Below are 25062 nucleotides of genomic sequence, written 5' to 3'. Positions count from 1 at the left end.
CTTATTTACGCGATTTTTTCGAACCACTTTTCCAAGCTCACCTCAAAACGATACTTCCGCCTTAAAAACGCCTACGGCGAGAGGCGATCCGGCGCACTTCGGCCATCCGGCGCAGTCACGAACAGCGACATGTCTTGCCACTGCAACACAACCACTCCGACGACCACTCACGCCGCGTTGACACGTCACGACTCTTGCTATCTTTTGATGTATCTATGGGCAGGGCAGGCGCGAACGCCGAGCCCCACTACCAAAAATTATATGCTCCATCTACCCAGATTAGGGGAAGTGGCGCGCTTCAACCAACCGCAGTGTAATGGTGGGTCTCCGCACGGGGCTGCGACCTCAATGATCGCCGCATGCCCAGCACCAGGTAAGTATGCAGCTGCCGGCGTCGGGAAGCCAGGCCATACCAAGAACAACACCATGTTTACCAACCGAACAGCTCAGTTGCAGAATAACTCAGAAGTTTCGAACCACATTAAATGCACTTTCTTCGCCACCACCTGGCAAAAGGCCGTCGCCTTCGCAATTCTGTTAATTAAGTGTGTAAATTTTTTAGAAGATTAACGTACAAAAGGCAAAGACAGCCATGTATAACAGAAAATGGCGTTATTGCTAGAAGCCGCATAAAGCGCAAAGATTGAGGAACGATAAATTTGTATACGAAAACAAGCAAGGGGGGGGGGGGGGGAATAAGCATTACGATTGGGCTAGCTGGCGAGCGAGGTGCGTAAACCAAAAAATAAAAATAAAAATAAAAGGGAAAGCTACAGGCGCGTGGCTGCTGCACATGTGTTACCGCGCCAAATAGTCTGGCAGCGTTTGAGAATGCTTTTGGTTGCTCGGAACAGAAGCTGAATGAACAGAGGGTGAACAGAGGCGTGGTGCTTTGCTTCCTTATTTTGTGTTCAGGTTTCAGGTTTCCTGAGCTTTGTAACAAACCTAGGAAACTGATTCTGTAATAGATTAATTGATTCATTCAATAATTCATTCATGTGTAGTTTTTATTAGTGGGATGGCCAGATATGACCTGAGGTCATGCACATTGTGACGAGTAGTCAATGATTTGTCAATGAATTGCAGAAATGAATTTCAGCTAAGGCGTTGCGCTGCTGAGCACGAGGTCGCGGGATCGAATCCCGGCCGCGGCGGCCGCATTTCGATGGAGGTGAAATGAAAAAAAAAAAAAACACACCCGTGAGCTTGCGATTGTAGTGCACGTTAAAGAACCCCAGGTGGTCAAAATTAATCCGGAGCCCTCCACTACGGCGTTCCTCATAATCAGAACTGGTTTTGGCACGTAAAATCCCAGAAAGAGAAGAAGAAATGAATTGCAAATGGCAGATGTAACGCGGCTGTAAACAGGCTGAAAAGTCACTCACTGTAAATTGCGTCAGATATATACGTATTAAAATAATGACAGTGATTAGTAAGGTGGGCCATGTCAAACTGAGTTTCTAATCTATTATGTTTTGTTTTTGTACCTTATCCTGCGCACAGTAATACTCAAAAATTCATGCACCCTGCCACCAAGTTTTCTTTCATATGTACAAGCCATATGGAGTTCGACAAAGCTTTCGATAGATTATCAGTCCTGCGCGAGCTACATTTAAAACAGCCGTTCATCGTTCGGCGTTACACCCAAGTTCTGAATGGAGAAGTCAAGTAAGGACAAGTTACTTAATAAATCATGCTTGTGGGTTATTGCGGCTGCGCCAAGAGGATGAAGTGAATAGTTTGAGGTATAATGAGTGCCAGTTGACTGTGCCCCCATCTGTGCGCAAATATATGTAAAACACAAAAAAGACGAAAAGTCCGTTGAGTAGATGCTGCAGCATGCTACCTCTTTTGGTGGCGTTTTCCTCGGCGCTTTATGGCCCTCTATATGCCATTAAATGTAAAAAAATAAATTGCAATCTCAGGCAGTTTCCTTTCCGATCTTCAGCAGTCGACCGAAAGTAGATGCTTCATGCGCTTTATCGTTACGTGTCCTACGCGCAAAGTAATCCCAAGGCATCTATTACATGTTGTGTCTGCATTTGTACATGCCGTGCCAACGTCACTTGATCTTCCTTGGAGAGTTCAATTTATCATAAGCTCAACGGCGACAAGCGCCGGTCTTTGCTGCGCGATCTCCCAGCAAGCCGAGTGAGTAGGCCGATCTAAGTATCGACAGCTGATCTAAGCATTATCTGCCGCTACGCTGTGCGGTGGCCAATGCTCCCACCTTCCCTTCTGGCCACGCTTGCTTTCAAAAATACACATCGATACGCTCCGGCCACCATATGGCTAGAACTTAAGATGAGAATTCACATCAGCTATGTAAAAACTCTTTAAAATGGGAATTCATTAGGCGGGATGAAGGCAGGCGTCTTATCTTGGATTACAGCATGACTAATACAGTTTACTGGTGAAAACCCCTGAGCAAATGCCTTTTTTTATTCCAATTCCACTTAACCTAGACCGTGTACATAATTCATTTGTCTTTCGTCCATTGAGGACTGAGCGACTCTTGCAGAATCTCAAAAAAAAAAAGAGGTGACTTTCTTTTTTCTTAAATTGCATATGAGAATGTGCCCATGTAAGCGTGTTCGACAATGCATCCTACAGCCTGTCCACAAATACACTTACACCCACCACACAATAATTCCATAGACCTTTTTTTTTTGCAAAGACACAATATGAAAAAAAAAATTGTGCATGAAGCAGCTGGATAATTTTAATAGGGGATAACCATCCCAGAAGCTTACGCTCTCATACACTCCCACAATGCAAAACTGCTGAATAAAACACGCAAGCGTGTAATATACACAGCACGTGCATTGTAAAAAAAGTTTAGCAGCCAGTATGGAAGAAATTTTAAAATCAGGCACACATCCGTAATATATAGGGTGCACAAAGATTTTAAAATATGCAAATGCCACGGAACTGGACAGAACGAAGGCAATGTTGTTTGCCGTCCCTTAGAGATACTCTGATTAGTTCTTGCATTCCGCCCTAATTACATAAGTCTTAATTAATTGATCAACTTCTCAAATATTATAATTAGATTAAAAGTGTCAATGCGAAAATTGTAGAGCAACATGAAAGACTCCTGACACAGCTTTCTGTTGCTCAATACGCGCTAACGTAGAAGTGTTTTTCCGAGCAGGAAAGAAGCCCACAAATACATGCAAAGTGCCTCGAACGGCCAGTCACGCGGCAATTTTACGTGTATTCGCGGGTTTCTTTCACGCTCGGAAGACACTTTTGTGTATCACGTATTGAGCAACAGAAAGCCTGTATCGGGACTTTTCCATGTTGCTCTACAATTTTCTCATTGACACTTTTAATCTAACTTGCTGCACCTCGTCACCTCGTCATCACCTCGTCAACCGTTCGAGGATTTTTCGCCAAGAGCATCTGGAAGGCATCATCGTCGATGCCTTTCATGACATGCTTTATCTTTTCACTTTCTGGCATAGTGGGGTTGATGCGCCGACAAAGGTCAACGACATCCTCAATGTAGCTGGTGAAGTTTTCACCCTTTTGCTGAGCGCGACCACGCAAGCGTTGTTCCGCACGAAGCTTTCGCACAGCAGGGCGACCGAAGACCTCTTTGAAATAATTAGTAAAGCAGTCCAGGTGGTAAGGTCGGATTCATGATTCCGGAACCAGAGATGAGCGACTCCAGAAAGATAGAAGTTGACGTTAGTCAGTTTATCCTTGTCGTCCCATTTGTTGTGCGCACTTACGCGGGCGTATGAGGAGAGCCAATCCTCGACGTCATGATCGTCGGCGCCACTGAAGACAGGAGGATCGCGGTGGCGTAGGGCACCGGAGCAGACAACAGGCGATGCCTGGGGAGGATCGGGCTGCTCGGCGTCCTCAGGCATGGCAGAGACGAGAGGGAGCGTCCGGCTGCGGAGTTCCAGGTCGGTAAAGGGCCCAGCACCTCCACCAAATGTAGAGAGGCACTCTAGTTTAATTAATTAGAGCGTAGAGCATTGCAACGAGAGGTTACACAGCGCAGGCAACACAGGCACACGGCTTCGACCAACTCGTCGTCGTCGTCTTTCTTGAAGCAGTGCATACTGCTCGTTCTTCTTCAGTACATTATGATATTTGAGAAGTTGATCAGTTAGTTAAGACTAATTATGTAATTAGGGCGGAATGCAAAAAATAATCTGAGTATCTCCAAGAGACGACAGACAACATTGCCTTGCTTCTGTCCAGCTATGTGACATTTTCATATTTTTAATTCTTGGTGCATGATAGTTAAGAGACCCAGTATATATCTTATACAAGCAGCAAAATTTGCACAGACTGTTGTGGCACACAGCAGTTTTTGTGGCACACAGGAGGTTCTCTCTTCCGCAGCGCCTTTCGAGGTTTATTTGACCGTGTGAGGTTCTTTGGACAGTTCGTAAATAGGGTGGAGAACTGCATTTGCAGAAAGAACAGGGCTCTTTGGCTGGTCAAGTAGCACCCTTTTATCGAGCTCCGCGTAATATGCCGTCAATATCATATCCTCTGAAAAATGCTTGGCGCAGACATGGTCGGTAGGCATTAGAGTTCGGTCTGACCTCCTATTTGCACGGCGCCACTGATCTAGACGACCGCGGTCGGACGGCGCTTTGAATAAAGGCACACGCTCCGCACAAGTCAGGTATCCAGAATTGCAGTTCGGAACGAAGCACTTTCTAGCCATTTCAAACGTCCCTCAGAACGCCGCTACCACCTTTGTCGGGGGCTCATGGCGACAATACCCAAGCACAATCTCATGAAACGCACGCGAACATAAAGCGTTCCTTCAAAACAGCGGGGCCGCACATGCTAGCAGGAATAGTGGGGCTTTAAGCAGGAAGACGCAGCAGTGGCAGCACGCGCCTTGCCGCCGAGGCTCGGACCGTAAATTATGGGACCGCATTCCGCAGCGCCCTCTACGACAGCGCCGACCGAGATGTAAGCGAGCCGAACATAATCTGGAAGCGAGCGGGCGGTGCTTTCGCGCGCGTTGTGGGGAGAGTGTCAGCACCTCTCTTCATTCTTGCCCCATGGTCTCGGCGAAGCGGCGTGGGCGGGCGCCTTTCTTTCTTCGCACGCAATGCATTGTGGGTCGGCGCTACCATAGTCCCTTAATAGCTTTTCAAAGTATTGAGGCACTATGGCGCTACCAACGCGCGCATGAAGCAAGATCCATCTTAACGTCGGAGCGCGTTGGCCGCGTCCGGTTACGTTGGCTACGCCAGGGCGTCGAACTAAAGAGGTGGTTGTTCTCGCCAACGTGATGTGCGTGTGTGCGCGCACACACACACGCTAGTAGATCGCGTAGATGCATTTCGGGCAAAGGCAAATCTCTTCGATGTGTTTCGCTCAAACCACACACGCTAAGAGCTTCGTAATTCAGCTGCGTTTGAATTTCCAACCATTTATCTTGCTTGCTTCCACCCTGCAGGTTTATGTAACACATATTACGTCTCTGTACTTAACCTTCGTGCGTCATTTCTTAACTCCCTGTGGCCTAATTATGATCCTTGCTGGTGTATCGCTACATTCAATACTCAATCGCCCTTCCTCAGTGCCTGCGGCCCGGCTAAAGAAGCTTCTGCCTCTCCCAAAATCGGAACCCCACAGGTTCAGCTACATGGTGTCTAAAATATAAAGTACATTTTTGAAATCATCCTTATTTCACCAATCTCGGACAGTGAATCAGCACTTACTGTTACTGAGTCATCGTCTTCTTCTTCTTTCTGGGGTTTTACGTGCCAAAAGCAGTTCTGATTATGAGGCACGCCGTAGTGGAGGGCTCCGGATTAATTTTGACCACCTGTGGTTCTTAACGTGCACTACAGCTCAAGCACACGGGCGTTTTTGCATTTCGCCTCCATCGAAATGCAGCCGCCGCGGCCGGGATCTGAGTCATCGTCACTCTGATACTATTTTATGGAGTCATTTTTGCAAGTAATCTTTTATCCACCAAACTCGGACCATGACATAGCACTTTTTTGCTGAGTCATCATCACTCTGAAACCACAATTTACAGTCATTTTTGCAAGCCATGTTTCCTATGATGTTCACTCTATCACCTCGGTTTTACTTCCATCACACTTGGTTTGCTCTATTACTCCAAATTTCCAATTACCATCACTCATGAATCACCCTATCACTATTTGATTCACCTTCATTATCTTAGCTCACTAAACCTCTTCAATTCACCTTTCTGTATATCCATATTTTATCATTACCGTACTTTTGAGACTCATTTTCCCGCTTTGTCATGCTAATTATCATTAATTTAATGCCTGTCATGATCATGTATCGATATTTTATTCCTAATGTAATGTAGATATGTTATGAGGTTTGTAATTACGTTAAGATGTTTACGACTTTTGGTACATATTTTTGAACCACTTTTTCAAGCACACCTCTAAAACAACGACAACACAACCCCACCGAGAATAACTCGCGCCGCGTTAAGGTATGAGTGGAAACGACACCATTCTATCTTTTGATATTTAATTGGGCAGGGCTGGCGCGAACGCTGAGCCCCACTACCAAAAATTATATGCTCCACCAACCCCGATTTGGGGATGTGGCGCGCTTCAACCAACCGCAGTGTAATGGTGGAAGGTCTCCGCACGGGGCTGCGGCCTTAATGATCACCGCAAGCCCAGCACCAGGTAAGTATGCAACTGCCGGCGTCGGAAAGCCAGGCCATACCAAGAACAACACCATGTTTACCAACCGAACAGCTCAGTTGCAGAATAACTCAGAAGTGTCGAAGCACATTAAATGCACTTTCTTCGCCCCCACCTAGCAAAAGGCCGTCGCCTTCAAAGTTCTGTTAATTAAGTTTGTGAATATTTTTTTAAGATTAACGTACAAAAGGCAAAGCAGCCATCTATAACAGAACACGGCTGTTTTGGTAGAAGCCGTGTAAAGCGCAAAGCAAGACGAACAATAAAATTGTACACGAAAACAAGCAGGGGGGGGGGGGGGGTGAAGCATTACTATTGGACTAGCTGGCGAGCGAGGTAAACCAATAAAAAAATAAAAGGGAAAGCCACAGGCGCGTTGCTGCTGCACGTGTGTTACCACGCCAAGTAGACCGACAGCGTTTGACTGTGCTTTTGGTTGCTCGGAACAGACGCTGAATCGACGCAGTTTCCACGTGCGTCGGCGTCGCGTTTCCCCGGGCGCGAAAGGGAAAAGCTGCCAAATAAGTAAACTTTTACACTCAGTGGTGTGTTCTGTCTTTTTTAACTGTTGCTAATTAGGTGTTTGTTTTCTCTTCCGTAGCCTAAACTGACGTGGATTAAAACGCGGCACTCTTTTCAAAAACACACTCATTTGTGCGCGCTTTGCCTCCCTAGCTTTCCCTTCATAAACAAAATTGAGAGCCATTCCCCTGTCGAGAAAATGGGGGTAAGCGAAGCTTGTGGCGAGACGACACTGTCGCAGGCGTTCCGCTTCGGCTCTTCGTTGACGTTTGGCATCAACATCGCGCTCCCGCAACTCGGTGTCCGCGGCTCTTTGTTGACGTTTCGCCTGGACTTCGGAAGCCCTCACGTTGAAGAGAAAGAATGCGCTACTTGAAGCTTTGTCGTGTGACATGATCTGCTCTCACGTGGTGCTTTGCTTCATTATTGTGTTTTCATGTTTCAGGTTTTCTGAACTTCATAACAGACCTACGAAACATTCTCCGATTGGTTTATTGAATCATGTGTTGTTTTTGTTGGTGGGATGGCCAGATATGACCAAAGAGGCCATATACGTTGTGACGAGTAGTCAATGATTCGTCAGTTCGTCAATGATTCGTCAGTGAATTGAAGAAATAAATTGGAAATGACAGATGTAACGCGGCTGTAAACATGCTAAAAAGTCACTCGCTGTAAATTTCGTCAGGTATATACCTATTAAAATAATGGCAATGATCAGTAATGTGTGCTATGGTAAAATGAGTTTCTAATCTATTATGTTGAGTTTTTGTACCTTATCCTGTGTACATCAATACCCAAGAAAACAGGCTCAAGCGATGTAGGCGGCGCCACGGTTGAGGAGGGAGTGCGAAAGAGAGGAGCAACAAGAGGAGTGAAGGCACAGGAGGAGAGTGCCGCTACTTTACGAAGTTTCAGGCGCTTTAGTGCTGCTTGCCTTTGCCATGACTTCTTTGTAAGGCTTCCCCGGAATCGCGCTAATCTGGGCCGGTATTTTGTAGCGATGCCTTTAAAGTAATAATGCCTTTTCGCGCTTATCGCGCTTTGTCAGTGGTCAGAGCGACGGTCCGCTCGCGTTATCAACGGGATCAGCCGGCCGTGAGCGGTGGATGATAAGACTAGCGTAATATAAGTCATAAGGCATCGCTACAAAATCGCGGCCCTGCACTCGTTCGCCCACACCTACTTTCTCTCTTATCACCACTGCCGCCCTTCGCATGTTCGAATCCCCAACAAAGACCAATCGACGTCTCCTCCTTGTCGTTGTAATTCCTACATGGATCCGCGATAGCCTTCCCCCATGCCCCACCCTTCTCTTTGTTGTCCGTTACCGCTTCCGCCACTTTCGCGCAGTAAAGTGGCGAAAGACACCGAAAGCGGAAGCGGACCAATCGGAGACGCGGGTACTACCCTCTTCATCCAGTTATTTATTTTCACTGCGCTGGCTCAGCCCCATCGAAACCCTCTCCACTTCAGCATGCAGCTTGCCTCTTGTTAGCCAATTAGATAAGAAAGACCACTCAGTGTAGGCGATGTTATTCGTTTTGAAAGCGAACAAAGGCGCTCTCCTATCGCGGTGGTCAGCGTGCGGTGCTGAGCATGGCTCCCGAGATTTGAAGCGCGTTAGCTGATTTTGCTCGAGCCGTCCCATTCGCACGGAGTGTAATTTCAGTCGTGGGCGTGGCCGGCTGATTCTCCGCACCGCGGTGTTTGCACCCGAGTGCTTTTCAAGGAAACTTTGGCGCGCTCCGGTACGGTTGCTGCGGCTCGGAGGAGGCGAGAAAACAGGATTTATGACTGCTATATGATCCCTTATTGATTGGGAAATTATGGCTGAAGGTGTACGAGGAGAAAAGCACGTGCTGGTGGCTATTTATTTTCATATGAGTAATTTTTTTTGTGCGCACATATTCCCACTACAGTCACATGGGTATGTAGAAGTGGTATAGGTCTGCGAGAGTTCGCCATGAGACGGGTAGAAAGAATGAACAGCCACCACTAGCCGCTCTCATCGACCTTTTGAACTACGTATCTATTGTTGGCTTTGTTATTGAACGAACAAACCTAACTCGGAGAAATAAGTGTGCCAGTTCAAAGGCAAATATTTAAGGTGAAGTCTCACATAAAGTGCAAACACACAATGGATGTTTCAGCTAAGCAACAGAAACCTTTAATAAATGTTTCATTGCGGATTATAGAATATTCGCGTATTCTGCTGCGTGTGATTTGCAAGCCATTGCCTGCTGCGTACCGCAGTTTCAAGGGTGGATGGAGCGAGAAATTGTGTGTGAAATGCTAAATATGCAATTCATTACTCGTTGATCACTATATTATAGTTGCTGCACAAGCAGAAAATTTCACAATTATGAACAGTAAGATTGAACCCCTAATTACACCGAACACAAAGATCCGCGAGTCTCTCACCCGCGTATCTGCTTACGGCATGTTTATTTTATGGATTTTAAGAGAAAATACTTATTTATCAATACCTAATGGGCCTTCACGAAGAAATTTGGTAAGGAGAAAACTACGGTTACATCAAGGTAAAGCAAGCGCTATGTAACAAGGTAAAAACAAGAAAAGCATCAACGTAACAAAATCTTTATTTGCACAACGTAATAGCTTGCGAGATAAATACAGTGAACGCAAAAGTACAGTTGGAATGGAAACGAAAAGCTGGAAAAAGTATGCACGGTAAGATAGTAGTAAATATTACACGAAGACCATCGCACTACAGAGTAGGCGTACAGCGCAACAATCGCCGTGTCCATTGCTGAATTATTGCAACGCGAAGTGCGAAAAAAAATAAAGAAAATAAAAATGAAAGTTGAGAAAAATAAATTATTAACGTAAGCACTGCAAAGTCAATGGATAAGAATATAGAAAATTATTGGAAAAGATAAAGTGCACTGGAGAGCTAGATGATTGAGACGTCAAAATGTTCGTTCGAGGCAAAGTTGAAAAATTGCATGGCATATCTCCTGTGAAAATCTTCGGCAACACTAGAAAAAGGGACAGTGCGCACGTTGAGACCTCACGCTGTCTGCCTTAGACGGCCTCGTGCACCGGATGATGATGATGATTTATTTGCATCCCTATTGAAACGGGGCGGTGACAAAATAGTGACGTAGCCTGCTTGATTTAATCAAGTGTGGTAGACATGTTTTTTTTATCTAGCATTTTTGTATACATTTCATTAATTATTTTCCCCAAAAAATCTACCTTGTACTGCTACCAATGACTGTAAGAGATCAAATCAGGTCGTATCAATCTCTTACCTGCTTTTTTTCCCCCACTAATACTCTAAACGTATCTTGCTTATCTCGACTGTTGACCGGTTGATGCTTCCGTCCGCTTTAAACCCAAGCGCTTCTGGAAGGTGCACGTTACCTACTGTTTTCACTGGTTGATTCCCTTCACGTTCCATTATGATATGTGCCGAGTGGTCTCCGGATCTTTGCTGCAGCATACGCATGCCTCATTGAATTCCGAATATTTGCTCCGGTATGTTTTGGTCCTGAGGCAACAGGTTCGAGCCTCAAATAGCGCAGCATTATGAACCCTTTGTGCAGATTTTCCATTCTAATTTCTAATGAGAAATTGGAAACCAAGCGCTGTTGGCCCTCGGCTAACAGGGCCATCCATGGATGGCCGGGCGCGTGCGCCGCATTACATTTTCTTGCTGGGCAGCGTGGCCAATGGCACGGCCGGAGCAAAACTCGAGAGCGCGCGCACACTATGAGGTCATGTGCTGAGTGTAGCGTTAATTCATTTCTCCCTGCCTTTCCTCTCTTCGCTTTCTCTCTCTCATGACGACGACAGGTGGTGCCAGTCTTAGATGCCTGCTTTCTGGTGGCACCTCAGTAGTTGGCTGTTCCGACGCAGAGTCTCATGTTTTATCCGCGCGTCTGCCGTCGAGTCAGTCTGTTTAGAAGAACTTAGATGCACCGTTAAAACAGAAGCGATCGGAATTATGATAAGAAATAGGCTCGGAACAGTTGGTTGCAGCAAACATAGGACAGATGTAACAGACTACTAAAGTCCTATGCGCGGACAAGGCTACATTTTCCAGCGAAAGGTGAAAACGGGATTAAGGTAGAAGAGACATCATATAAGCTACTAGAAGCTTTATCGTGTGCCATAATCTGCTCTCACGTGGTGCTTTGCTTCCTTGTTGTGTTTTTACCTTTCCTGAGCTTTATAACAGATACATGAAACTGAGTTTCTAATAGATTGATTCATTGATTGACGTGTACTTTTTATTGGTGGGATGGCCAGGTATGACCATTGACAATTTATTGACTACACGTCACAACATGCATGGCGTCTTTCAACTGAAGAAATGAATTGCAAATGGCAGATGTAACGCGGCTGCAAGCAGGCTGAAAAGTCACTCGCTGTAAATTGCGTCAGATATACATATTAAAATAATGACAATGATCAGTAATGTGTGCTATGATAAACTGAGTTCCTAATCTATAATGTTGCGTTATCCTCCGTTAACCTTATCCTGCGTACATTAATAATCAAGAATTCATGCACCCGGCCACCAATTATTCTTTGATATGTACAAGCCATATGGAGTTCGAGAAAGCTTTCCATAGATTATCAGTCCTGCGCGAGTTACATTTAAAACAGACGTTTATCGTTCTGCGTTACACAATGGAGAAGTCAAGTTACGTAAGGACAAGTTATTGAATAAATCATGCTTGTGGGTCAGTACGGCTGCGCCAAGAGGATGAAGTGAACAGCTTGAGGTATAATGAGTGCCAGTTGGCTGTGCCACCATCTGTGCGCAACTATATATATACATATATATATACATATATATATATATATATATATATCATAAGAAACCAACAAATGACACCAAGGACAACATAGGGGAAATTACTTGTACTTACTAATTGAATTAAAGAAATGATAAATTAATGGAAAATGAAAACGGATGAAAAAACAACTGTCCGCAGGTGGGGAACGAACCCACGTCTTCGCATTACGCGTGCGATGCCCTCACCATTGAGCTACCGCGGAGCCGTTTTTCCATCCACTTTCTGGGGCATTTATGTTTTACAACTAGAACTAACCCTGGGAGTGTTAGCCAGCGCCACCACTCACAAACCTAGGGGCGGATGTGAAACATCCTTTCCGCCGAAGGCGTCACGAGTACGTGATCTTTTTTGGGTTGATGGCAACTGGTCAATAAACCCACACATGCTACCTCAAGGCATCAATGTTGCCTGATTCGAGCCCTCGTTATGTCATGAACGAGAAGAAAGGGAACCGAGGGGCCCGATTTTTATTAATCATATCATAAGAAGCCAACAAACATTGACACCAAGGACAACATAGGGGAAGTTACTTGCACTTAATAATTGAAAAAAAGAAATGATAAATTATAGGAAAATGAAAACGGATGAAAGAACAACTTTCCGCAGGTGGGGAACGAACCCACGTCTTCGCAATATGCGTGCGATGCTCTGACCATTGAGCTACCGCGGAGCCGTTTTCCCATCCACTTTCTGGGTATTTATGTTTTACAACTAGAACTAACCCTGGGAGTGTTAGGCAGCGCCACCACTCACAAACCTAGGGGCGGATGTGAAACATCCTTTCCGCCGAAGGCGTCACGAGTACGTGATCTTTTTTGGGTTGATGGCAACTGGTCAATGAACTGGTTACGAGAAAAAAGGGAACCGAGGGGCCCCATTTCCCATTCTTCTCGTTCATTACATAACGAGGTCTCGAATCCGACAACATTGATGCCTTCAGGTAACATATGTGGGTTTATTGACCAGTTGCCATCACCCAAAAAAAGATCACGTACTCGGGACGCCTTCGGCAGAAAGGATGTTCCACATCCGCCCCTAGGTTTGTGAGTGGTGGCGCTGGCTAACATTCCCAGGGTTAGTTCTAGTTGTCAAACATAAATACCACAGGAAGTGGATGGGAAAACGGCTCCGCGGTAGCCCAATGGTGAGAGCATCACACACGTAATGCGAAGACGTGGGTTCGTTCCCCACCTGCGGACAGTTGTTTTTTCACCCGGTTTCATTTTCCCATTGATTTATCATTTCTTTAATTCAATTAGTAAGTACAAGTAATTTCTCCTATGTTGTCCTTGGTGTCATTGTTTGTTGGCTTCTTATGATATAATAAAGAAAAAGCGGGCCCCTCGATTCCCTTGCTTCTCGTTCATATATATATATATATATATATATATATATATATATATATATATAAAGAAGGCAACAAGTCTGTACAGTGTAAAAGTACATGTTGCAGCATGCTACTTCTTTTGGTGGCTTTTTCCTCAGCGCTTTGCTTTATCGGCCCTCTATACAAAAAAGACAAAAAAATGCTCAGACAGTTTCCTTTTCGATCTTCAGTATTCGACCGAAAGTAGATGCTTCATGCGGTTTATCGTTACGCGTCGTACGCGCGAAGTAATCCCATATACGACTGTAGGTTGAAGAAATCTTTGGGCACACTCCCTTCCACAAGACTCCACTACTCTTGGCGATTTCGACTTATTGACCGCTGACAATGTGGGTCTTAAGATGTCCTCGGTGTGAAAATGCACATCACACACTCGCGATTTGTCTGATTTTTTCCAGATGGAGAATGGCGCGAACTCACTCAGCGCGGATAGCCGGATCACACAGAGCCCAGAAGTGCCTCGGTGATTTGTTTGTCCTATAACCGCTTGTGCAGCCGGGTACACAACACGCCGGCATTGCGGACATCCAAAAATCCACGCTCGATCGAAAACAGCATAACGCGTACCGCATTTTGTCTGTGGACTGCAAAACTACAGACGACACAACGCACTCCCGCACTTGTTTGCGCACGCTTGAAACTGGCTGGAGCCTGCGGCGACTACGGCGCCGCAACTTGTGGCGGCGCCGCGCAACACCGCTGAAGTTGAAAATTGAAGGATGTTCAATAAACGTTCGCAGGGTTAGTAACATTGGTTTACCTCGCTCGCCAAATAGCGAGCGAGTTAACCCCTCCCCCTCCCCACACACACACTCCCTTGCTTCTTTTCATATACAAATCTATTGACCCTTTTCACGGCGATCCCGTGGGCGCTGCCATGTTTCATCACGTGGTGACGCGTACATTGCTTGCCTGAACTGCCTCCGTTGCCTCCTTGTTTACAATGGAAGTGTATGACGCCGGCGCGGCTTAGAAAACCTCGGTTTTCGGAGATATCGTAGACGGTGAATAGGTGGACGGCACGAAGCTTTGATCACAGCTTCAGAGAACATGCAAAAACGCTTTCGGATCTGATTAAGCTATGTCCAAACGGTGAAAACAGCGTATATGGTGCTTGTTCTACAAGCGGGGCTAAATATGTATTCCAAGCTATCCAAGCTTTCCGATTATGAATTCAGTCAGGATTAGTGTGTTTTGCTCTTTGTTCTTTATTTGGCAAATATTTTGAAGCAGTGGCTTGTCAATTTCTGACTCAGTGAAGTTCCTCGGTGCGGCCACTATCTGATTATTTTCTGCCTAATCTCTCGCGGGTGTGCTCAGTACTGATAGATTTGTTCTTGCTGCGCAGAAAGCTTGAAATGTAGCTATTTTGTACATTGTAATACCTTGTAGCAAATATATATTACAGCTAGTAACTCGCTTACTCTTGCAATGTGGACCATCAGGAAACATTCAGCTTCGACCATTCGTGCGCCATCGGTGTAGTCCGTCATTACTTGTCCGTATACAGTGCGCATATTTTCAAATGTGCGCCCATTCACTTATTCTTGATACGTCGGCGATAGAGTGGGCGTTAGCTTTCCTGATATTTGGGACAGATGTGTATAGATAACGTGCGCGAAACTTACTATGACAGGAAGCGGCGCTACTCTCTTTGTCATTGTTTGACGAGTGGCACTCACTCTTGCCGACGTTCTGGGGATGAAGCCCTTTTTTTGAAGGTTAGCGATACAAGGCTGGCGGATGAGCAAATTTCTGTATCCTCGAGGAAAGCCGTACATCACGAAGTGCCGGTAACACGTTCGGACAGTTGCAGCAGCGGTCCGCGAACTTGGCCACACAGATTCATTCTATTTCTTAACATGGCAGTCACTTTTTTTCCAGCCAACTACTGCACACGTCTTCAATCCACATGATTCACTCAAGCATTATTGGAGCACAGTGTGTTGGCAAAAACACACTTGCATTTCCGACAGCTGATCGCACAGAAGCAAGGTAGAAGCAATAATGGTTTCGTATTCGTGCGCGGTCGCTGAGGAGAGGCATGGCGCGCTGCCGTGAGCACCATCTCGTTTCTCTAAAACAAACTGCTGAGACAAACTCATCTGCTAAAACAAACTGTTTTTTTTTCTCTAAACAAACAAACAGATGTTTTCTAAGCCGCGCCGGCGTCAAACACTTCCATTGTAAACAAGGAGGCAACGGAGGCAGTTGAGGCAAGCAATGGACGCGTCACCACGTGATCACACATGGCAGCGCCCACGGGATCGCCGCGAAAAGGGTCAATAACTCCCCACAGTTATACGTTCATGTACGCTTGACGACGTTTTATAGACTCATATACAGTTCTTGTCTCTGGAAGCATACTCAAAAACAATGAAAAGACAGGAAGAGTCACTGCACACAGTCTTAGCATGGCAGGCTCGCTGGTCTGCACTGATTTAAAGCCCGAGAAATAAATGGTCTTGTCGTCTGAACCTGCTGCAGTGCAACTAGTTATTGCAGTTTCTGTTTGAACGGTGTGCTCCGAGAAAAATCTACACGAAATTTGGACAGATGCACTGGTACCGTCTGTAACACTGAGGAAAATGTGAGGGCCAGCGAACGATTCTTCAGAGCTGGTTGTGATCGTGCCAATCTGAAGAAGAATATGCGAGGTCACTGTTAGTGAAGCATTTCACTAATATCTAAAATCCACACAGCCAGTACACACCTTGTGGGCATATAAGCACACCAGCAAAGGAAGAGATGGTGGGAAAGACCAGGGGCATTCTCCCGTCATTCATATAAATCCAGAGCATGCAAGCGTAATTCATTTAATACTTTACATAGCTGCATATGCAGCACGTGTGATCTTCAAAAATTCCTGGGCTCCTTCAGCATGGCCGCGGCTGTCTGCATTGCGCAACAGCTGAAAAAAAAACAATGAATTGCGGCTTACTGGACGCTAACGGTTTTACAAAAAATTTCCTCATCCGTAGGCTTGCCCACGGATGGCGCAGCAATGGGTAGTCGAAGAGGGCCCTGGCGGATTTGTCCGTCTTTTCTTCAACCTATAAATGTCACAGATAACTTCAGGAAGCACAGCCTAAGAAAAATTCCCATCAACACCTAATTCGTGCGTGCGCAAGCTGTATTTTGCACAGTCCATTACAGAGGGTGTGCCTTACTAAAATTCTGCACAACAGAGATCTGTATTGCAGTGAAGCAAACTCAGAAAAGCACGGGAATACGCACTAAGAAACGTGTAGCGAACGCCACTAGCAAGGCTTTCAAGCTTTCAATATTCATGCCTGCACAATATTCAGCTTCTTATCAGCGTCTGTATGTACCACATGCAAATAATTGACCCAGTAAACGTCGAATCACTACTAGGTTTGCTATCCGGTACAATTGCACAAGTGACGTACCATGCAGCTTAAAACATACATTCTCACGTTGTAGTAACGGTGAAGAAACACACAATAGCATTACATCGAGTCGTGAGATTAACTTTTCATTAAGCGAGTGTTCACCCTGAAAAACAAGTAACACTCAAAGCATAATAGCGGCAAATGCATTCATCGGTCGTCGACATCTCGGCAAGTGCGTCATCATACATTTCAGCACAATTCTTGGTGCCCGCGTACGTTCCAGAATGTACACTACTATTCGAAAAGGTTGGCACTATTACGCCAGATCGGCGAGAACATTCGAGAAACTTCTGCCGATCGACCGCCAACTTTTGATTAGCCGGCGAAAAACGGTCAGCGGCAAAAGGTTAACGCGTGGCAATATCGCTGCAGTTTCTCTGCGAGGAACTCACCGATTGTAACGACCAAGGCAATCAGCTGGGAGGCTTCGTTTCTTATACACAGCTGGAAAAATTCTTCGATTGTAGCTCGGGCTGGACGACTCGTCAGACTTCCGATTACCGACGAAGTGGCGGCTACAAATACGTGTGTGTGCACCGGGCTCCCAGTCCCCAGCGCCGTCGATCTTGAAAAGCGGGAAGCAGTCGAAACTTTAACGCACTATCTGCGAGACGAACGCTAATTCTCGCTAAACAATCCAACCTGTAAAGCTCAACGCGTATGTAGTACGTGCTGACAAATGCACTTACCTCTGCCTACGGACCAAGCGGATCCACGTTTGACGGCGCTCACCAAAGTGGGCACACGCTGGGAATCTGTAAAAATGCACTGCTTCGGGAGCGTTTGCCGTGTTTGCAGAAGTGTTCGTACAACCTACAACACAACACGTTCGCCTGGACTTCGTAGAACGCGACATTTTCGCGAGCAACACAACGGAAACGACAAACAAAACACGCCGCGCACAGCGGTGAGACCACCTTCCGGCCGTGCGCTTTTCACCCCAGACTATTCGGCGATTCCGCGAGGTGGCGCCACCTGACAAACTGTCCGGCGCTCATTGTTTGTCGTACTTTGCGCTGCACATGGTTTCTACCAATACCGCCGTTTTCTGTTATACATGGCTGTCTTTGCATTTTGTACGTTCATTTTATAAAAAAAATTACAAACTTAGTTAACAGAATTGTGAAGGCGACGGCCTTTTGTCAGATGGTGGCCACGAAAGTACATTTAATGTGCTTCGATACTTCTGAGTTATTCTGCAACTGAGCTGTTCGGTTGTTAAACATGGTGGTGTTCTTGGTATGGCTTGACTTCCCGACGCCGGAAGTTGCATACTTACCTGGTGCTAGGCTTGCGGTGATCATTAAGGCCGCAGCCCCGTGCAGGAGACCTGCCATTGCACTGCGGTTGGTTGAAGCGCGCCACTTCTCTATAATGGGGTGGCTGGGGCACATAATTTTGTAGGGTTAGCTACACTGGCCTAGCCAAGCCCGTTTCGCGTGGCACATCAAGAGCCGTGCTGCGCATGCGCAAGGATCAGTGATGTCACACGGCTTGCGCACCGGAGCCGGCACCTCTCGCGCACTCCGCCGCCGCCGCCGGTCTGCGCATTCCAGAGGAGTGGCGTCGTAGCCGTGGTAGACGCACTGGCGCCGGCGCGCGCTCGCTGTGGAGTCGCCGTCTGACACTGCGCTGGAGCCGCTGCGCTTCTGACTGGCGTTTGCCAGTGTGGTATAGCCACGGAGAAGGAGAGCGCAAATGCTGCTCAACAGCGCAGAAGAACGGAGAAGCTTGACTCATCGGATCCCGAAGTAGTTGCCTGGCAATTAGCGGTTGAACGTAGGAGAAAACCAGGAAAGCTAAGAATAATCAGCTGAACCTTTGATAACGCTACGTATATCCTGGCATAGCCGAGCTAAGCCACTACAACTTTTTTGGTAGTGGGGCTTGAGCGTTCGCGCCAGCCCTGCCCACAGAGAAATAGAAAGATGAATGGTGGCGTTTTCCCCGGCGCTGTCGCCTTAACTCGGCGTGAGAAGGAGGTCGGTGTGCTAAACGGCGCGGTGACATCTCGCAGCTCCAAGAGCACCGAATCGCCTCTCGACGCATCCATATAGTACGGCGAAACCTTTAAATAGCTGAGGTCTCCGTATCATACCCGCGTCGTTAACACAAAATTTCTCTTACGTAAGAGGCGCTAATGCGCACAAAACCACGATTGAAGTCAAGTAATAATGGGTGTAAATAGAGGTTAATTAAGCACGAATTGATGAACTAAAGGGGTTTAGTTGGGTGATAGGTGCCAAACGAAAGGTAATGATGAGTAGAATGTGCTAAGATTATGAAGAGTAAATAAGAGTGAGTTAAGATGAATCAAGTCGCGATAGGATCAAGAATGATGGAAGTAATACCGAGGTGATAGAGTGAATGAAGGTGAACCGAGCAGTGATAGGGTGAATCAAGGGGTTATGGAGTGGGGGAGTGGCTTGCAAAAAGTTATGTGCGAGATTTAGGACGATCCCAGTGAGAGTGACTCAACAACAACAACAAAAAAAAAGGTTCGGAGTCACGGTTTGAGTCTCATGAATCTAGAAGGGTGACTTGAAAAAAAACAACAACATAATCGATTACTCGCAAAATTCACTAAGTTGCGGTTTTAGAGTGATGATGACTCCGCAAAAAAAAAGACGTGGTCGTCGTGTCAGTTAAAGTTGTCTTTGTTGCAGCATATGGGACAGCACTCTCCGGTTCTCGCTCTGAGCAAATCGTCATTTGCCAGTGTTGTGTTCACTTCTGGTTGTAGCGGAAAGTGTAGTCATCGCTTGTTGATGCGTTAGACGACAAGATATACCGGCTGTCCCGACTACATGTCGCCAAAAATTAAAAAGTAACCGTGACCTTTCCGCGATCGGCACCCACTGCTGATGGACGTTTTCCGAGCTAGTCATAAGTTTTTATTGCGATAGCAATTATATGGACACTTCAACCGGATTTCTGCCGTCGCCGTGAGGTTCCCTATAGATAAAATCTTCGCCGCGCGCCGTATGCCCGAGCGGAAGCGTGCGGGGACGCGCGCTATCATGGAGAGCGAACGCACTCAATCTCCCGCGCGCAAGCAAGGAAGCGGGAAGCCAGCGCCGGAGGGAGCGGGGGGGGGGGGGGGGGGCGCACTTCTACTCCGCCAACAACCGCGCTCGTCGCTCGCTCGCACCGTCGCTTATCTCCACACGGCTCTGACCTTTATGCGCCGTGCATTCGCCGCTCAGTTTCCGTTGAAGCGATAGACCGCACGTACCTTCGCCCGCTGCGGCGTATATGCGCTTGCTGCCAGCGTTTTGACAGTCGCTGTCTGCAGTCATTCAGTGTGATCTATTCATGCTTGTTTGTGCGCGCTCACACCACGCTTGTTCAATCAGTTAGTAATAGTCGGGCCACATTTTCCAACGCACGCTACGCATGCAATGCTGCCCGGGTCGGCAGTGCAGCGCTACAGGTGTGTCCCTTCACACGCGCTGCCCACGGGAAGCGCTTCTCATCAACACCACCGTTTCACACGCGCCTTCTCGTGGTCATCGAGTCTCTCTTCATGTCGGTCTACTTACGCCGCAGCACACCTGCTTACTGAATCAGGTCATGTTTCCTACAATTCATATTGCTACCAAAGCCGCTCACCTTACTTCGTATGACATTGCTGTGTTGCTATCGCATTCATTGCTTCGCCCTTAGGGCGAAACTGTGACATTTTTTTTCTGACGAACAATGCCGCCGGCTCCGGAAGCCGGCACAGGATTTTCTGTGACGCGGATTAACGCTATCGCGTAAAAAGAATTTAGTGCTGAGATGGCTTGTGGCGTTTTTAACGCGACAGCGTTAAGGGTCCCGTGTAGCATAAAATGCGCGGTCGGCGCGGTGGCCGGCTTGGCGTCGAGTGAGCGAAAATTCCCGTATATGTGCTACACGGTACTAAAGTTATTCAATCACTAAAGTTGCTCAAACCTTGTTTTACTTTCATGACAAAGTTATTCCTCGGAATTTTGAGAATGACAGCCCACAAAATTCTTTCATGAAAGAAAACACCGACAGCGCATGCCTTTTTTGTTAAATCTTCTCGGACTCAAATATGAAAAGTGCGAAGCAATAACAGAAGCGTGAAAATAATGCACAGCGTTCGCCGCCACCGTTTCGAGGAAAGCAAATGCGAAGCAACCGTCTCTCTCCTCGGCGGACATCTCAACTGCGCGTGAGGGAAGGAACGCCTGTGCGCGCGTGACATTGAGACAGGGCGGACAGCTTTCATTGTTCGCGAAGGCGTTTAGGAGGAGCGATGACGTGAGCGCTAGGGCATAAAGCGCCGGAGCGCGCGTTCGCACTTGAGACACATGTGATGGATTCGGATCAATGAGGTAATTATGGGAAATTAAACGCGATTGTGATAGTTCATTGTACTTCAACAATCGGATGCGGTTGTATCGCATAAAAATGCGATTTAGGAAGACAAGAGATGTGAACATCACGTGCCAAAACAATGATAAGAGAGTCGTACTGTGGACAGATAAACGAATGTTGCGTCACGAGAATTACATTATTATGTGAATCAAGAGCATGGCGAGCGAATAATAACGCTATCGCGTTCCACTCTTAATGGCAAAGCTTAAGTGTCCTCCAAGTTTTTTTTCTTGCCTCCTACGCCGCTTTATTTTAGCTCAGTCATTCCCAGCCCCAGCGACTTCACACATACGTGCGCCTTAAATTTCTTCACGGGTTCGAAAAATACCATCTCTTTGCGTACTTTAACGTCCATTCTCACCCGACTGCGGCCTCGCTGGTTCGCTTCAGAAAAAAAAAAGCCGCAGCAACAGCAGCGGGCGTTGGCCAGTAAAATCGCCACTGACCCGCGTATATAGTGCGTGAAGCAGCTGTGGTGAACGACCGCGTCACTTCCAGGTCAGCGCGTCCACCTCCCTATGACGTCACAGTCGACCGCTGACACGCGTTCAACCATCTGCGGTGGTTTTTGGCAGTTGTCCACGGGTTCGCAATGTCCACCGCGTGGGCTCGACACGTAATGGCGCGGGAGTGCGCGTCTGCCGCACCTCGCGTGTAGCTGATGACACGTGAGCTCTAATAAACGTTTTGCACGTGGACGCACATGCTGCCGCCGTTAACAGACGCTGTGCTCTGTGTGCAGTCTCGCGCCTGGTGTGTGTTCTCCGAGCGAAGCGCAGCCGCGGGAGCGTTGGCACTTAACCTGATTAAGCCTCACCATGTGTCGGCTGAAAAGGGAATCAGGCTCCGTGTCTACGGTCTCGGCACCGGTTTCCAGCCGCGTGGCGCCGTGGTGAGCCAGCCGCCATCTTCGTGTACGTAAAGATAACGCTAACCAGGCTAATAAATTAGCCGCCGCCGCCCAAAAAAGGACGAATAGCTAATGAAGCTATGAACAATGCACCGGAGTCCCTCCTATATAGAGCGCAGCGGCTCGCTTTTATTTTTTCCTTCTTCGTTTTGTCTTTACCGCATTATTCCAGGAAACTTGCATCACTGCACAGAGAATCCTCACTCCAGATCTGGCGTTCAGAAAGAAGTAATGTCCCGACGGTTGCACTTTTGCTGCGTGCCTTCAGGGATTACATCTTAAGGGAAACGCGTAAACAGATCTGTAGCATGGTGAGCTTCTCTACTATAGATGCGATTTTTCTCGATTCCTCCATAAATAACGGCATGCCTCCGCTAAAATTCAGGAAATATTTTGTTGTTTGAAACGTGATGCACTGAGTTTGGAGTCTCATGGCCTTTTGGGCGGTCCGTGAATAAAATAAGGGGCATTTCCTGCATAGAGGACGCACGAGAGAGAGAGAGAGACAGAAAAAAAAGTTTGCACAAGCGAACGAACTAGTTATTTAAGGTTGGGTTTACTGCTTATGCTAATTCTAAGGGAAAAAAAAGTGGCGTCGAAAAAGTGTGCAATAAGTTTTGCACGCATGCGACGCGTACCCGCACGAGACTGTTGCAATTAATGTGCACGAATGCAATTAACAAAAATTTTGGTTCGTATGAACTGTTAGTCATGAGCGGGTCTTTTCGTACAAAATGTATGGTCACTGTCGCTACAGCTGGCTGGTGCATGTTCTTAGAAAAAAAACTACCGTATGGCGGAATAATTACTTAGGGAAGGCGGCCCAATATTTGTGACCATTTTGGACCCAATGCTTATAACTTCGTACATGGTATACCAGCGCCAAAACTTTAAGCCGCTCCAGAATTATGTTAAAAGTTACTGGACCTGCGCGAACAATATAGTATAGATTATGCAGCTATCTTATCTTCCGTGTGGACAGAAACTAGGGAACTGCATGATTCGATAGTTAGAACGAATCTTGCAGTTCCGCATTTTTTTCGTCAAAAATTTTGTCCTGGAATATTGAATTCAGGAGCAGCATTTCCTTTTCTTACCATCATTTCAAATTTTCATGTACGGTGCCGGTGAGCCAAGGGCCCGTTCCGAAGACAGCGGGGCATGGCTTCGTGTGAGCTATAACTACGAAGGGCAAGAGGAACGTTGAATAAAAATAACAATTACAAGAGACGGGTCTAAAACTTTATTGACTACATCGCTGCCGAAGATCAAATGTATACGGGATTTCCGAACAAGCTGTATGATCGCGCAACATGTTGCTGTCTGTAATAGGAAGCGCATCTAATATAAAAATTTATGCCAGGCATATTTACCTTGCAAGGATTAGAGGGATTCTGAAAAAAATGATTTGCCTCTGATTTATATTGAACTTCATATTATAATCCGTACCGCCCACGATACGACTAAATTTACTCGCACTTTTGCACAATGAATGAATGCAATTGTCTGCACTAGCTAATAGTACAGTCTGTTGTGGTATCGTATACTCTGTCTTGCTCCTACAGCCATCACCCTAAAACTTATTTTAAACTTTAAACCGTAAGAATTTACATTGAGAAGGTAAGGTGGAGGTTTTAATTTGCTATTTGTACATCTCGCCTGACCACCGTCCCGAAAGATAACCACTTTGTTAATGCTAGGTTACGTCACGTTTTGTCCTTCGTGCCGTCATTCGATCGTCTTCGAATGTAGTTAGCGGAACTTTTTCTAACGGGTTTGTATATGCGTTGGGCTCTGTGACGTTTTGTTCTGCGTGCCATCATTCGTCTTCGAATATAGTTAGCGGAACTTTTTCTACCCGGTTTGTTTGGGCTAAGCTGCATCATGCTTTGTTCTGCGTGCCATCATTCGTCTTCGAATATAGTTTGCGGAACATTTTCTACCCGGACGCTGTCGCGAATCAGGAACGGCAGTAACACCCTAAATCCCAGGAATGGTACAGCACCGCCAAAGACGTGGACGCGAGAGTAAAATGTTAGACACGCACAACGCTAGTGTGTGTCTTAAGTTTTCCTTTCGTTCAGGTCCTTCACGCTGTTGTACCATATTCTTATGAATGTCTCACCAACTAGACCAAGCTTCCATCTGCTGGTCAGCATTAAGAAGATCACGGGACCTTAGTGCGACTTGACGATCGCACTGTCCTCCATGTATGAGCACAGACCCGGAATCCCGGCGTAGTCTCGCAAATTAAGTAAATATGACAAAACAATACAGGGCCGCTTGAGACAATTAAACAAAGAGCTGGGGTGCCGACTGAATAAACACTTATACCATGTACTGCAAGAAGGTGAAATATTTATTTACTTTTTTTTTCATTCTTTCTTTCATCCTTAGCGGAACCAAGTGCCCTTATATTGTGAATAAACCTCAGTCTTCTTTTTCGCACTCACTCTCTCTCTCTTTCTGCGGTTAGGCAATGTAAACCGTGCGGCTCAGCAATACGACAAAGCAAGGTACCTTGCGTAATACGTAAACGGGCGCAGTACGGCAAAGACAAATATTGCGCGTGCCAAAAGTGCGAGCATGTTTTTGCACCCGTATCATCCGCACAACACAATCAATCTCAGCATCACTATAGTACAAAGTGCGTTGATGTCCCACCCTCCCCCCCTTTTCATTTACTGCCATTTTTGCTTTCTTTTCGAATTAGGTCAAATACCGCTCAGTGAGCGAATGTTCTTTTCTCTGGTTTCTCGCCAATTCTTGGCGAATGTATTGGCGCGCAAGCTGCAGCCGGCGCGGAACTGTCACTCTGATAAGATCGTTCAATGGTTGCATGGAAATCTTTTCCCGCACCGGTGATTAGCATAGAGTACGACTCGGAGACATTGATTAGGCTTACATGCGTCCCCTTGTCTGACGAGAGCTC

General features: G+C 46.5%; 3 non-coding genes and 1 pseudogene across 3 annotated transcripts; 1 reads left to right on the top strand and 3 right to left on the bottom strand.

The window, feature by feature from the left end:
* Positions 1 to 219: 219 nt before the first annotated feature.
* LOC119437946 (U1 spliceosomal RNA) lies at positions 220 to 381 on the bottom strand. Its single transcript, XR_005189589.1, has one exon. It is a non-coding gene; the product is annotated as a U1 spliceosomal RNA (small nuclear RNA).
* Positions 382 to 6508: 6127 nt separating this feature from the next.
* Positions 6509 to 6673, bottom strand: LOC119437934 (U1 spliceosomal RNA). Its single transcript, XR_005189588.1, has one exon. It is a non-coding gene; the product is annotated as a U1 spliceosomal RNA (small nuclear RNA).
* Positions 6674 to 12632: 5959 nt separating this feature from the next.
* Positions 12633 to 12704, bottom strand: Trnam-cau (transfer RNA methionine (anticodon CAU)). Its single transcript has one exon. It is a non-coding gene; the product is annotated as a tRNA-Met (tRNA).
* Positions 12705 to 18105: 5401 nt separating this feature from the next.
* On the top strand, positions 18106 to 18260 carry LOC119437979 (U1 spliceosomal RNA; annotated as a pseudogene).
* Positions 18261 to 25062: the final 6802 nt, after the last annotated feature.

Source organism: Dermacentor silvarum, chromosome 1 (assembly GCF_013339745.2).
Source record: "Dermacentor silvarum isolate Dsil-2018 chromosome 1, BIME_Dsil_1.4, whole genome shotgun sequence".
In the NCBI taxonomy this organism is placed as follows: domain Eukaryota; kingdom Metazoa; phylum Arthropoda; class Arachnida; order Ixodida; family Ixodidae; genus Dermacentor; species Dermacentor silvarum.
This window is presented reverse-complemented; position numbering and strand designations above follow the sequence as displayed.